The sequence below is a fragment of the Ranitomeya variabilis genome, chromosome 3 (genome assembly GCF_051348905.1).
Source record: "Ranitomeya variabilis isolate aRanVar5 chromosome 3, aRanVar5.hap1, whole genome shotgun sequence".
In the NCBI taxonomy this organism is placed as follows: Eukaryota; Metazoa; Chordata; class Amphibia; order Anura; family Dendrobatidae; genus Ranitomeya; species Ranitomeya variabilis.
The window spans coordinates 751,459,227-751,474,061 of NC_135234.1; positions in this window are offsets into that span (position 1 = coordinate 751,459,227).

Here is a 14,835-nt window from a genome sequence, read left to right on the forward strand (position 1 = left end):
CAATAATTTAACTTTTCCTTTAAGGGTGTAAGGCAGGTACCCACTAAAAGCATACTACAAGACTAAAAGTGCAAATCAATATTTTCCTGAGCTCTCTTTCTCCTATGCAGGACTCTCTCGTCTACCCCCACGGGCTTACTGCATCTTTCCTTGGCTCTCTATCATTAGTTCCGATAATCACTTCAACTTCAATTTTTATTCATTATCAACAGTTCTATTCCTTATCACTATCTTTCTATCTACATACTACTATGTAAAACATCATTGCTTTCCAACTTTCTTAAAGCAACATTATATCTTGACTAATTGCAACAGTGAACATCCCCTTTAAGAGGGACATTTCAAGTCTCTTTGAGGTAGTGCAACTCTCAAGTTGCAAGTCTGCAGTGACCAAGAGCTTCTGCGCTGTATCCAGGAACAGTCTTTTCAAAAATCTCTTTCCTTTGTAAAACCAGTAGGGGGCACCTTTAAGAAGGTGCAACTATTTACAGCAACAGTTGTGAATCATTCACCATCCATGATTCGGCAGTCTTTTAAAACAGTGACGCAAAACAAACATAAAGCATTAGGGATCCTGGGTAAACAAAGGGATCCCTTTAAGGACTAACCCTGGTCGAGTTTAAAGCAGCATTGAAAACACACACAGTTAACTATTTACAGTTTCAGGTTTCTGAGGTTTAGTTGGACAGCTTCCAGGGCGGCACCTGGCACTTAACCCTTCTTGGCCTGGGAAAAGTGAGGTCCAGGGTTACACCCAGTGCTGGATAAACGCCGTTAATCCGTCTTTCATGTACGGTTAAGTCATGCGCAGCGATGGAGGTCTGCGCAGCTTGAGTATGGGCATTTGCTGCAGCAGAGGTAGCGGTTGCTGCAAGATCAGTCACTGGAACAGAGTCAGCAGCCGTGGCACTAGCAGTCGCTGGAGTGGTGTCGGTCATCAGGGCAGGGTCGTCCTTCATACCTGCTTCAGATGCGGTCCCTCCGGTGCCGGTCTGCTCTGTCTCCGCTGGGGTCTGGAACGCTGGTTGCGGGGCCTTGTGCTGCGACGTTGTCATCTCTGTTTGCAGCATCTTGCTTTCCGGCAGGGCCTTGCTTTCTGACTTCGGAGCGCTGGAACGTCTTTCCTGCTCCGGACCAGACGAGGCTGCCGACAGGCGTCTGGTGAGGCTCCCGATGAAGATCTTCTTCCACCTGGCCTCAGTGCTCAGCTGCGTCCGCAGGAGTTGGTCGTTGAGCTCTTCCACGCCAGCCTGCAGGAAATCAGCATCAGCAGTGGAGGCCTGGTTACGGTGCCCCTCCGGGTAGCTGGGGGAATCCTCTGCTCTGACCCCACGCTCCGGCTCCGGGTGGCTGGCCATGGCGTCCTCCACGTGGCTGACTTCTTCTTTTTCCTTTTCCCGCTCTCTTCTTCGTGGGCGGTTTCGCTTTCTTTGTCTCCGCCCTCCATTGAGGATCAGGAGGCGGATTTCGGCTGCTGACGGACACGTCCTCAAGGTACAGAAGTACTTAGACTGGGCGGCCATTGTTCTTCGCGCTCTTCAGTTTGTCCACGCCCACAAATCCACGCCCTTCTTCTTCTCCTGCGCTCCTCGTAGCGCTGTAATGGCAGCGGTTTTGGCGGGAACTTTTGGCGGCAAATAGCAATACACTGTCTTTGCAATAAATCACGGTTCAAGCACAATTCAATCACAGTTCCAAAGCACACATGACCTGATTCTCCAGGCTTAAGTAGATCCTGTTCATGACGCCAAGTTGGAGCGGCCCCCAAATGCAAGACGAGGGGTCATTCGAATCTGGGTCTCTCTCGGTTCTGAGGATGTCACGGTGGCCCGACCCGGCCCGTGGTTCTGCTAAGGGGCGCCCAATAAAAGGTGTAGGTAGTGGTGTAGGTCACAGTAAATAACGAGGACACAGGATTGCAGTCTCTTTACCTCTTTACTGAAGGCTTCGGCATCCGCAATCCAGAGCACTGTTAACAGGGCTGGCTGAGACCGGCCGGTCCAAAGGCACATCCAGAGTTCCCTTTGCAGGTGGAAATCAGTGCCTACCTACTAGCGCCTGGGTGTTGTAGTACTTCCTGCTGAGCACCACGGGATAGTCCTCACAACTGTCGTGTATGTTTCTGTTCTTTCTCTCCGTCCCCCAGATGATATGGATAGGATGCACCCGTATGACGGGGTAGGCCTGGAGTTATTTTATAGGGACCCTAGAGACGCCCCTCTCCCACAATTGCCTCCGTTGTCTTCATTAGGTGATTTAGGTGAGACAACCAACCTAAAATTAACTGCCCTGCCGTTGGTTTGAAGTAATGCGTAGAGCCCAATACTTCCTCGGCGTTCCGGCCACCGGCTACGCACCTCAGTAGGATGTTGCCGATCTCGGGGCATGACTCCTACTGGTTCTATCGCCTTTGTGCTGTGATCTCGATTCTCACTTCTCCACAATATACTTCGCTTCGTGTCCTTTCTTAAGATGCCACCGCAATGAAGTGCAGGCGCGGCTCCGTAACGATCTGTCCTTTTCGCTAGGCCTCTGCCAAGATCCCACCCCTGACAGGGACCCCCCTGGATCTTCCCAAGCAACCTCTTCTCTCACTAGGTATTACCTGGGCAAAACCCTGTCAGCTTCTCCCTAACTTCCTATCCAGCCCCCAGTTTTACCAGAGTGTGAGGAGTGGCCTAATACATAGAACCCTCTGCTCCCCCTGGTGGCCGGAGTGTGAAGTGTAATGTGTGACTGTGATGCCTGGTCAGGTGAACTCCTTTAGTGCAATCAGACGTACCATCACTCCCCTTAGTGGCGGAGCAACATTACTGCAACGACCAGGACTCTGGGGCGCTGCACCCCCCCCCCGGTTAAATCCAGTACTCCCGGACTGGGAAAGAAGAACAACAATACATGTTAGCAAAAGACATACAAAATTTTGAAATGCAATAAACAAGTAAATTTAACAATGCTTCCCTTTATGGGAGGTGAGAACACTTGAACGTTACAAACAGAAGTGAGGTAGGAGTCATATGAAGGCTTAGGACAGGGTAGAATATAACATTTGTTTCTGTTTAACACCTCTTTGTTTATTGCGCTTTGGAGTCTGGAGAACATAATAGAAAAATTTACCATTTGAATTTGGGTATTTTTGATTCAGGCTGATTTTATTCTGATTTGATCAATTGTGTTGGCCAAATCCAACATTTTTGACTGAAACAAATTTTGGATGATTCACTCATTATTCTTACTACTATGCCCTTCAATCCACTGTCATTACTGACACTCTCTCGTACCAAGGTTTTTTTTGCAAATGTGGCAACATGAGGGCACACCAAAAACTATGAATTTGATTCATTATTGCATTACATAGGAAGGCAGCTCCTGAAGTAACTCAGATATTGGGATGATCAGAGAACCAGCAAAAATGTTGTAAAATGGTCAACAGGGATAAAAAAAAACTTGTTGAGAAAAAAAGATGTAGATTAACTGTGATGTGAGAAGAATCAGAGGTGAAGTGACCAGGAGCCATTTTCCTCCAGTGCCATCATATTCCAGAACTGCAACCTCCCTGAAGGCCAAAAGTACAAGGTGTTCAGTGCTACAGACACGACCGAGGTGAGGAGGCTCAGCCAGACCACCACTGAGCAAGACACAGAAATACAAGAAGTTCAGTGCTCAGAGACACGGCCAAGGTTAGGAGGCTAAACCTTACCACCGCTGAGCAAGACACAGAAGTAGAAACATCAAGACCGGGCCAAGAAATGGCTAGCCAAGAAGGAAGGACTTTGATGCATGCAATGGAATATTGTTCTGCAGAAAAATTATGGCTTTCTTGAAAGATGCAGACTTTTGCTGGACCACTGCTCAAAGAATGTGTCTTCTAAAACTGGCAATATGTTTTGGGAGGTGATTTTGACTCCATCTTCAATCCTTAAAAGTCCAACCCGTAGCAGTACCCATCTCCACTTCGCTGGAGTCTGAGTGGATGTGGAGGTTTGTGTCCATTACTGATCCAGCCATGACCCATCCATTTGGGCCGACAAGAGTGGCTCTCATCATCATCATGATATGGTCAAAATACTCACTGCTTAATAATTCTGCTCATACTCACCCTCGGACGCACCCTGCTTCTTTCCGGCAGCCTTCCTTCTTAAGAATGAGCGCGTGAAGGACCTGAGAATTACGTCACGGCTTGTGATTGGTCGCGGTCGCTCATGTGACCGCCACGCGACCAATCACAAGCCGTGACGTAATTCTCAGGTCCTAAATTCCTAGAATTAGGAATTTAGGACTTGAGAATTACGTCACGGCTTGTGATTGGTCGCGTGAGCGGTCACATGGGCAGCCGCGACCAATCACAAGCCGTGACATCATGGAAGGCCGTTTACGCGCTCATTTTAAGCAAAGAAGGCTGCCGGTTACCAGCGGCGATGTCCAGGGGCCTCCGGAGAGGTGAGTATATCAATATTTTTTATTTTAATTCTTTATTTTACACTTAAATGTGGATTCCGATACCGAGTTCCGATATCGCAAACATATCGGAACTCGGTATCGGAATTCCGATACCAGATTCAGAAGATCGCCGACCTCATGGCCGACCCCACACAGGGGTCGGGTTTCATGAAACCCGACTTTGCCAAAAGTCGGCGACTTCTGAAAATGGCCGACCCGTTTCGCTCAACCCTAGTCTTTACCTACCATCGAAACCTTCAAAAAGAACCTGAAGACCTACCACTTTCAGCAAGCCTACAACCTGCAGTAACCACCGATCGACCAAACCGCTGCATGACCAGCTCTGCCCTCGCCTACTGTATCCTCACTCATCCCTTGTAGATTGTGAGCCTTCGCGGGCAGGGTCCTCTCTCCTCCTGTACCAGTTATGACTTGTATTGTTTAAGATTATTGTACCTGTTTTTATTATGTATACCCCTCCTCACATGTAAAGCGCCATGGAATAAATGGCGCTTTAATAATAAGTAATAATAATAATTAAGAATTGTTTCTCTTTAAAGCTTCTGCGCAGTTTGGGAAAGAACTGTGGAAAATCTCAGAGTGCACCGTTACATGCAATATTGATTTACAAACGTGCAGTCATAAATTTTGTTGGAACTTCTTTATCAATCTCCATTTATTTTTTTGCCAATATTATAAAAGAAAGTGGCGTGAAAGTTCACAATATAGATGACAATTATATCTTTATCAATACACACTATGTCAAGAAAATAGATGGTAATTATTTTGTTCTTTTTTTCAAAAATTTGATGCTAAAATAATTTTGTGCGTATTTGTTGCATCAATGGCACAGAGATTCTAAAATGAATTTTATACATTTATTTTTCACCCTTTTGTTCATTTTTTAGATTAAGCAATTCAAGTCATACATCAGTATTCACACATAGGTGGAAGTTATTATTGATTTTACTCAACTTATTGACAGTAAAATCCAACTTTTTTTGTGCTTTTCTTGGATTGTGCTAAATTTATTAACGCGATTAACCTCTTCATGCTCGGCCTATTTTCTATTTTTTTATTTTTTTTCCTCCCCTTCTTCCAAAAGCCATAATTTTTTTTTTTGTTTTCTGTCCACAAACATATGAAGCCGTTTTTTGTGGGACCAGTTGTGCTTTTGAATGGCACCATTAGCTTTATCATGCTATGCAGTGAAGAGCAGGAAAAAAAAAATCGAAGTGTGTTGAAAAAAGTGCAATTTCACAAATGTTGTTTTTTTTTTTATTTTCCATGTTCATTACACAGTAAAACTGACCTGGCCATATGATTCTTCAGGACAGTACGATTACGCAGATACCAAATGTGTCAATTTTTATTACTTAAGTGGTGAAAAAATAATTTGAAATATCCAAGACCCGTAACATTTTCATTTTTTGGAATCTGGGGCTGGGCTTATTTTTTGCTGCTTGATCTGACATTTTTGATGATACCATTTTGGGGTAGATACTGTGTTTTGATCTCCTCCAGTTGCATTTTACTGCAATGTTGCGGAAGCCAAAACAAAACCTACGGTAATTCTGATGTTTTATATCTTTTCTCGATCGGATTAATTTATTTTATATTTTGATAGATCTCAGCGATACCAAATTTGTGTATTTTTTTATTTTTATGCACTTGTTTTATTTTTAATGGGGCAAAAGGCGGGGGGGGGGGTGATTTGAACTTTTCTACATCGTTAATCTTTTTGTATTTTTTTTTAACAGTTTTTTTTTACTTTTTACTGTATTTAATAGTCCCCTTAGGGGACTTGAAGCTGTAATTGTCTGATTGCTTGGGTTTCATGGAAGAATCGTCATAATATGCACGGGGGGGGTCATCAGCAGACCCTGGCCATCATGGCAAGCCCCCGTGATCACATCACATGGACATTAGGAATATCACCCCCCCACTGGCGTGTGTGAAATGCCGCTGTCAGAGATTGACAGCGGCATTTAATAGGTTAACAGCTGTGGACAGAACTCTGCTTTACCTGTGACTGTAAGGCCGGAGTCACACTACTGGGAGTTACGGCCAAGTCTTGCAGGTTAAAACCAAGCTCTGGCACTGGCACTCCGGAGCGGAGCATGCGGCTCCATGTATTGCTATGCGGCCGCACGCTCCGCTCTGGAGTGCCGGTGCCAGAGCTTAGTTTTAACCTGCGAGACTTGGCAGTATCTTGCTGTGTGTGATCCCGGCCTTAGAGTCACATGATGGCTGAACAATTCAGGCATCATCAGTCAGGAAAGATGAGTGTGAGCCCGTATCAAAAGCAGGGACACTGCATATGACGTACATGCACGTCATATGTTGCGAAGGGGTTAAGGACTGAGTGAAATTTTAAGTTTGCATTTTCATTTTTTTCCTTCCCTTCTTCCAAGAGCCATAACTGTTTTATTTGAAAGGGTTCGTTTTTTACCTGACAAGTTGTAGTTTTGCCTGACCATGTTAATATTACCATAGAAGAATCTAGCAGATAGGAAGAAAATTGCAATAGATGAAAGCAATTCAGCCATTGATTTGGATCGCCCCCATGGGGCCGTGGGGTACTCGGTACCGAGTCCTGCGGTTCGCAGGGGGATGTCACGGTGGCTGACCCAGTCCGTGGCCCTGGGACGTCCGTGTAAAAGGGAAAGGTCTTTAAAGGGATAAAGTTTGTGTTCGTGACGCCATCTGTAGTATTCGGTCAGGGTGACTGAAGGTGCTTTAAGGGATCCACTGGGGTGATGTTATGGCAGCTAGATGGTATACCTTCCCACAGGTGAAGTATGTCCCCAGGGCTTCCGGTGTGTAGATGGTGGATGGTGAGAGGCGCAGAGAAGAACGAGGGCACAAGGTTGCAGTCTCTTTACCTTTACTGAAGACTTCAGCATCCACAGACCAGAACACCAGATCACAGGACAGGCAGAGTTCGGCCGGTTTGGAGGCAAGTCCAGAGTCCCCTTGTCCAGGTGGAAATCAGTGCCTTCCCTTGCGCTGCAGTGTTGTAGATCCTTACTGCCTATGGCTTCACATAAGGGTCTCACAGATGTGATGTCTCTCTCTCTGTCCCCCGTAGTCGGATAGGACAATACCTGTATGACTGGTGGCTTGAGGCTGTTTATAGGGACTCTAGCAAGCCCCGGTCTCTAAGGGGTCCCACCGTGCCTTCTGGGTGTAAGTGCGGACAGGTAACTTGCAATTAGCTGTCCTGCTGGTCTCTGGAGTAAAGCATAAAGGTCATTACTCCCTCGGTGTTCCGGCTACCGGGATTCTGCGCCTCAGAAGGAGGCAGCCTGTGCAGGGCTGGTCCCCCTCTGGTATACTCTCCTTTGCTTTGCTTTCCTTCACGCTCACTGCGATATGTTCAGATTTCTGAATGTCTCTTCCCAGGAGCTGTAGCACCTCAGGCTACACGGCTCCTCTGCTTCCTTTTCCTCTCTCTCCCTGACAGGAACTGAACCCTTTCACTCCAGATCAGGATGTTCTTATAGGGGAGTTCACCGTAAACAGGCTTAGAGCTCCCCCTTCTGGTCTGGAGTGTGAACATGTTGCATGTTTGTGGTACCTGGATGCAGCTATCCTTCTTTGCCTCCAAACGTAGCATCACTCTCCCCGAGAGGAAAGCAATACCACTGCGACGACCAGGACCCTGGGGCGCAGCACATTTTTTTTTTATATATTCTTTCTAATGGTGGTGGATGTGGTTAGCGACTTCTCTGTTCAGACACCTTAAAGTTCATTGGTGTTTTTAATCTAATTCAGTGTACCCAAAAAAATTACCAAACATATTTCAGGTATCGTGAACAGGAGCCGGTGGGAAGACTACCTCTCTTACCTGTTACATCTCGCGATTGACATCTTGCAGGAGGACTCGGAGAGTCCTCACCACTTTCCTTGAACTTTGGTTGTTTTGAGGATTTAGTTCTTGACTCACCTCATTCAGGACATGTACAGTTCTGCAGGGGATAATGTTTGCAGTGAGGGAATATGTCTGAAAGTGGCTCCAAAAGAGCTAACTTTTCACTCAGCAACTAAGAAGGTCTCAGCCCAACATCAGCTAGATGAAACATGACAACTTTGGCTCAGACTATTACTGTCAGGGATGCTGACATTGATCTATTTATTAAAGTAGACCATGGCACTTCTTCTACCATTGACTACCAAGGATGCTGACGATAACCTCTCCACTACTGTACTGAAAGCAGGAATTTTCTCAATTCCATCCAGTAGACCACCAGGTATGTTAAAATGTAGTACCTGCAAATATAATGAAGTGTTCCCTTAATAACAGGCACAGCACATATTCTCTACAGATTCGCTACTGATAGTCGGGTTCATTTTACTCTATTTTGCACATTTAGAAGACCTACAATTCAGAGCAGTTTATAATTAGATGATTGTGTTTGACATGAGAATTTGCTGGCGTGGAGCGCGTTGTGAACACTTCTAGGCAGAATGTCACTGAGTGATTACATTAACGCTGAATGACAACAAGGAAACAAAGGCCACAACGTTTCTAAGGAGACTGTAGTCATCCGTATGTTCTTCATTGTCAGAAAATTATGCAAATTTGGTGTGAATTTGAATTTTAATTCCCAACTTTGAAAACATTTCATAATTAGGATTATTTCCCAATGAAAGAAAGTTAGAAGCGAAGTTTAAAAAAGTTATGCTGGTGGGACAAAACAACACTTTTCTTCAATGCTAGTTTACAAAAAAAAAAATCTAAATTTAATTTTTCCTAAAATATTTTTTTACTCAGAAGAAGAATATTGACTTGACAGGTGACTGAAGCCCAACAAGTTAGGAGGAACATCACAAGTAACATGTTTAATGGGAGAAATGTCTATGACTGACCACTTGTAACAGCTAGATGAGATGAAGCTGTCCTTAGTAGGGGTGAGGATTGTTCTCTATCCCTTAAGGACTTAATGTTTCTTGTGAAACATCTGGGTAAAACATCAATCAGAATGTTCATGATAATGTGATAGGGCCCAGAAGAGACTCATGTTTCACCCCAGTTATTTTTAGACACATGAAATTAGACAGCCCAGCAGAAAGTGTCTGCATCAAAGCTTGCTAGAAGTGGGAGTGAGTAGCACTTTCCATAATTTGTACACTACTCAAAGGCTATGGATGGGGCCAGAGAAAAGCAAGTAGGAAGCTCCAGCCTGTATTGCTGTAAGTAGTTTGTCCCAGGTGGAGGAGACAAACCCAATTGGATGAGAGTACCTCTATTACTTAATTAGAGGATGAGGACTGCCATCACAGAAGGGAGCAAAGTGCGTTATTCTGCATATGCTTAACAGACAAATATTACCAACATGGAAGTCTGTATGTTGATAATATCCAGAATTCTCTTCTTGCCCGACCCCTACAGTTATTTATTTGTGATCACAATGCAACTGTCTAAAACTTATCTAAGTCTTCAATTTAATCATGTTCCTTACTGTTAAATCCAATTTTCAAAACTTTCTTGCAAGCATTTTAAAATATTTTAGCACTTTCCTTTTCCCTGTTTATCTATTTTAGCATTTGGCAGGCAGCGACACCATCATTTAAATTATCCTGATCATGCGCCAAAATGGTAATGAGTTCAATTGCAGCTGTTATTTCTTTGCACATGACTGGTTGGATTCTTAATTTATGCCATCCAGAATCATTTACTAAAATGAGCTGAAGCTCTAGTGGGGAAATTCTGGCTTCTGCAAATTAATCAAATTTTTGTCTAATAGAAAAGTATACAATTTGTTTGATAGACTTAGAATGATCCTGTAAGTTACTTTTCTGTTTGTTTTTTTTCAATTTATAGTTTTTTGGGAGTTGGGGTGGGGGGTTGTAGGGGGTATTAGTATACCTCTTTTATTTTTAAGGCATTAATGCCTAGATTGGACAACCAACCCATTTTAATTCTGTCCTTCTCGACTCTGTACTATTAAGTATCTTGAGAGATCCCCTGAATAGACTATAAGAATCTGATCAGATTTTTAGGGTTTTCTGTCCCATTGTGTCTACCTTCTCCATTAGAGACTTTTAATGTAGCTAATGTAGATTTTTTACATTTTGTTTCTAATTACCATTTGTTTTGTGCACTCTATTATTTTTAGGTGTGCTGTTCAGTTTATTCTGATAGACTTTCAGTCATACATGGACATTTATGTAATGGTAATATACTCAGTTCTACCATTTATTGTACTTGTTGTACTTTGCTGCCATCTACTGGCCATTGCTGTATCACACTGTAATATCTGTTATGGTACTTCCCACAACACCTTTCTGTCTTTAGCTCCTCCTATCTTCTTCCTTCTTTTCCTGTTTTGTACTCTGTGCCATCTTAGATCTCACATGTGCTGCAGAGCTGGAGAAAGGATTCTCTTGTTACCTCTAACCTGAAGCTTCTATTATCTCTATCTGGTGATCCTGTAATACCTCTAACCTACAGTCCTCATCTCATCAAGGTACTGTAAATAAAACCTGTTGAATTTATCACTGCATCATCCTTCCGGATCACCACGCGTAGCTGATAAGGACTAGGAGCACAGTTAGTGAGTAACGCTGTCCGCCATTGTTTATATAGCGATTTGTGATCACATCCCTCAGACACATCTCATCCACGTATATCGTGGCAGAATAGTAACAAGAGACCTAAGTCTACAGTGTCTGTGTGCATATGCATTGTCTGCTAGCAAGTCTTAACCGTCTGCCATCTTAGCTAAAACATGTCTACAAAGGGCACCGTGGACCCATCTGCAAGTGAAGCACATCAGGTTCCCAACACCATAGATGCTGCAGGAGCAGAGTCCACACTTACTACAGAGCAGGACGTACGACCCAGACGTGTAACCAAGCCGACACAAAAGGTCAGAGAGAACTTTGAGACTACTAGAGATTAGTGTTGAGCATTCCGATACCGCAAGTATCGGGTATCGGCCGATACTTGCGGGTATCGGAATTCCGATACTGAGATCCGATACTTTTGTGGTATCGGGTATCGGTATCGAAACAACATTAATGTGTAAAATAAAGAATTAAAATAAAAAATATTGCTATACTCACCTCTCCGACGCAGCCTGGACCTCACCGAGGGAACCGGCAGCGTTCTTTGCTTAAAATGCGCGCTTTTCCTTCCTTCCGTGACGTCACGGCTTCTGATTGGTCGCGTGCCGCCCTTGTGGCCGCGACGCGACCAATCACAGCAAGCCGTGACGTAATTTTCAGGTCCTGAATGCCTAATTCTGCATTCAGGACCTGAAAATTACGTCACGGCTTGCTGTGATTGGTCGCGTCGTGGTCAAATGGGCAGCACGCAACCAATCACAAGCCGTGACGTAATTTTAAAATGCGCGCGTTTCCTGCCTCCCGTGACATCACGGCTTGTGATTGGTCGCGTCGCCCATGTGACCGCGACGCGACCAATCACAAGCCGTAACGTAATTTTAAAATCCTGAATGCCTAGAATTAGGCATTCAGGACCTGAAAATTACGTCACGGCTTGCTGTGATTGGTCGCGTCGCGGCCACATGGGCGGCACGCGACCAATCACAAGCCGTGATCCAACACCGCGGAGACACCATCACGTGTTTCTCAACGCAGTGATCCAGAACACTGCCCCCATCCCTTATGGGAAATATGCAAATGCATGTAGGATAGCTGCGGAGACACCATCACGTGTTTCTCGACGCAAGCAGTGAATAGCCAGACCTTTCCCCGGGAAGGAACAACCACGGGAAGGGCAGCATCCAATAAAGGAAAACATCCAATACAGGAAAACCACCTATGCCATGCATGGTATCCATCCACAGACAGCTGTTTCGGGGTGTTTGCCCCTCATCAGTGTGGAGTAGGAATCTGGCTATTAGGAGCAGTGCCTAGTAAAAGGCTGTGAAGGAACAGATGATTGGCCTCGGGGAGACCAAAACATCCAACACCGCGGAGACACCATCATGTGTTTCTCAACGCAGTGATCCAGAACACTGCCCCCATCCCTTATGGGAAATATGCAAATGCATGTAGGATAGCTGCGGAGACACCATCACGTGTTTCTCGACGCAAGCAGTGAATAGCCAGACCATTCCCCGGGAAGGAAATACCACGGGAAGGGCAGCATCCAATAAAGGAAAACATCCAATACAGGAAAACCACCTATGCCAAGCATGGTATCCATCCACAGACAGCTGTTTCGGGGTGTTTGCCCCTCATCAGTGTGGAGTAGGAATCTGGCTATTAGGAGCAGTGCCTAGTAAAAGGCTGTGAAGGAACAGATGATTGGCCTCGGGGAGACCAAAACATCCAACACCGCGGAGACACCATCACGTGTTTCTCAACGCAGTGATCCAGAACACTGCCCCCATCCCTTATGGGAAATATGCAAATGCATGTAGGATAGCTGCGGAGACACCATCACGTGTTTCTCGACGCAAGCAGTGAATAGCCAGACCTTTCCCCAGGAAGGAACAACCACGGGAAGGACTCCCTGACGAAGCGATAGCGAAACGCGCGTAGGAGTGGTGTGTGCGGGGGACAGCTTGAATCTCAGACTGGTGGGTACAAATTCACTTTCATTACAAACGGCAGCAGCAAATCTCTCATTCATTTTGGTGCACCGCAGATGGGTAATTTTATTTCAGTTTGATTTTTGTGCACTATTTCAGCAGTGTTATTAATTGGTCATTTATTTGCACATTGATATAATTGCACATTTTAGCACATTACTTATGTTTTTGAGATTTGTTTTGGCACCATTTTTTGTAATTCACGTATTATTATAATTATATTTTTGTAGCAGGTTTTTCACTTCTTACAAGCACTAGCTTCATCACTAATTGATAATTATGCACACTTACTTAGGTGTGTATATGGGTGTATATGTACACAGATGTGTATGCACTTGAAATATTTATATGGAGATATAGCATTATTTTTCTGCCGGTGCATGTGCACATCCTGACAACAGGATTTTGTATATACATTTTAGTGCCTTTCAGTCTGTTATTCCCTGTCCTCTGCCACATTTGGATTTTATTTGATTTTATTTATATATTAAATGTAAAAGTAGGTTATCTTGTCCATCAATTTTATATATATATTTTACATATTCTTGATAAATAATATATTGTGTAACTGTGGTCTGTTCTCGTTATTTTAAATAAAATTTATATTTTATGAAGTTTTGGCTTGGAATATATTTTTTTGGGCAAAATAACTTCCAGCACTAACCCACAATTTAGGCAACAGCCAACAGAACCTTTAGAGACTAAACCGCAGTTTAACCCTTATGCCGCATCATTTCGTCCTGATTTGTCGCAGTCATATAAGCCAGAGAACTTACCTTCCCTACGGATACCACAAGTTCATCCTGCAACAATGACCGGGAGATCGGACATGTCTGACTTCGCCAGATACATGATTCGCCGGGAGTTAATAAACATTAGTCTCTCAAAGTTTGATGATCGTGCTGAGAATTATAGAGCCTGGAAATCCACCTTTCAAGCAGTGATCCAAGACCTTAATCTCACTGGCAAGGAACAACTGGATTTGCTTGTTAACTGGTTAGGCCCTGAATCAGCAGAGTGCATAAAGACAATAAGGGCAGTTCATGTGGATTATTCAGATGCAGGTCTTATTGCAGCCTGTGAGAGACTGGAACAAACCTACGGCAGCTCAGAAGCAATAGAAAGTGCCTTATTTAAAAGACTGCAAACCTTCCCAAAGATAACTAACAAGGACAATAGAAAACTTCAAGATTTGAGTGACCTGCTAAAGGAAATAGAATTGGCAAAATTAGACCCACGTCTTTCAGGACTGAGCTACCTAGATACTGCTCATGGCGTTAATCCAATAGTGTCCAAGTTGCCACACGGCATGCAGGATAAATGGGCAGACCACGGCTCACGGTATAAAAGGCAGTATGATGTGTCCATTCCCCCCTTTTCATATTTTTCCAGGTTCATCAGTGACCAAGCTCGGAAGAAGAATGATCCCAGCTTCGACTTCACTGAGCCTACTCCACCAGCATCATCATCATCTACAAGGTATGATAACATTGCCAAACGTAGAGATTCAAGGAACACAGTATCTGTGAGAAAGACTGACGTTCCACTTACTACACCTGCCTTCACTAAGACAAATAATGTTGCTCCTAAAGTCATGGACAGTAATCGTATGTGCCCTATCCACAAAAGGCCTCACCCACTTAAAGAATGCCGTGGATTCAGAGCAAGAACTCTGCAGGAGCGTAAAGACACCCTCAAGGAGCTAGGGATATGTTATAAGAGTTGCGCCTCCTCAGACCACCTCGCTAAGGACTGTAAGGCCGCCATTAAGTGCACTGAATGCAGCAGTGATAAACACGTCACAGCCATGCATCCCACGCCAGCTCCA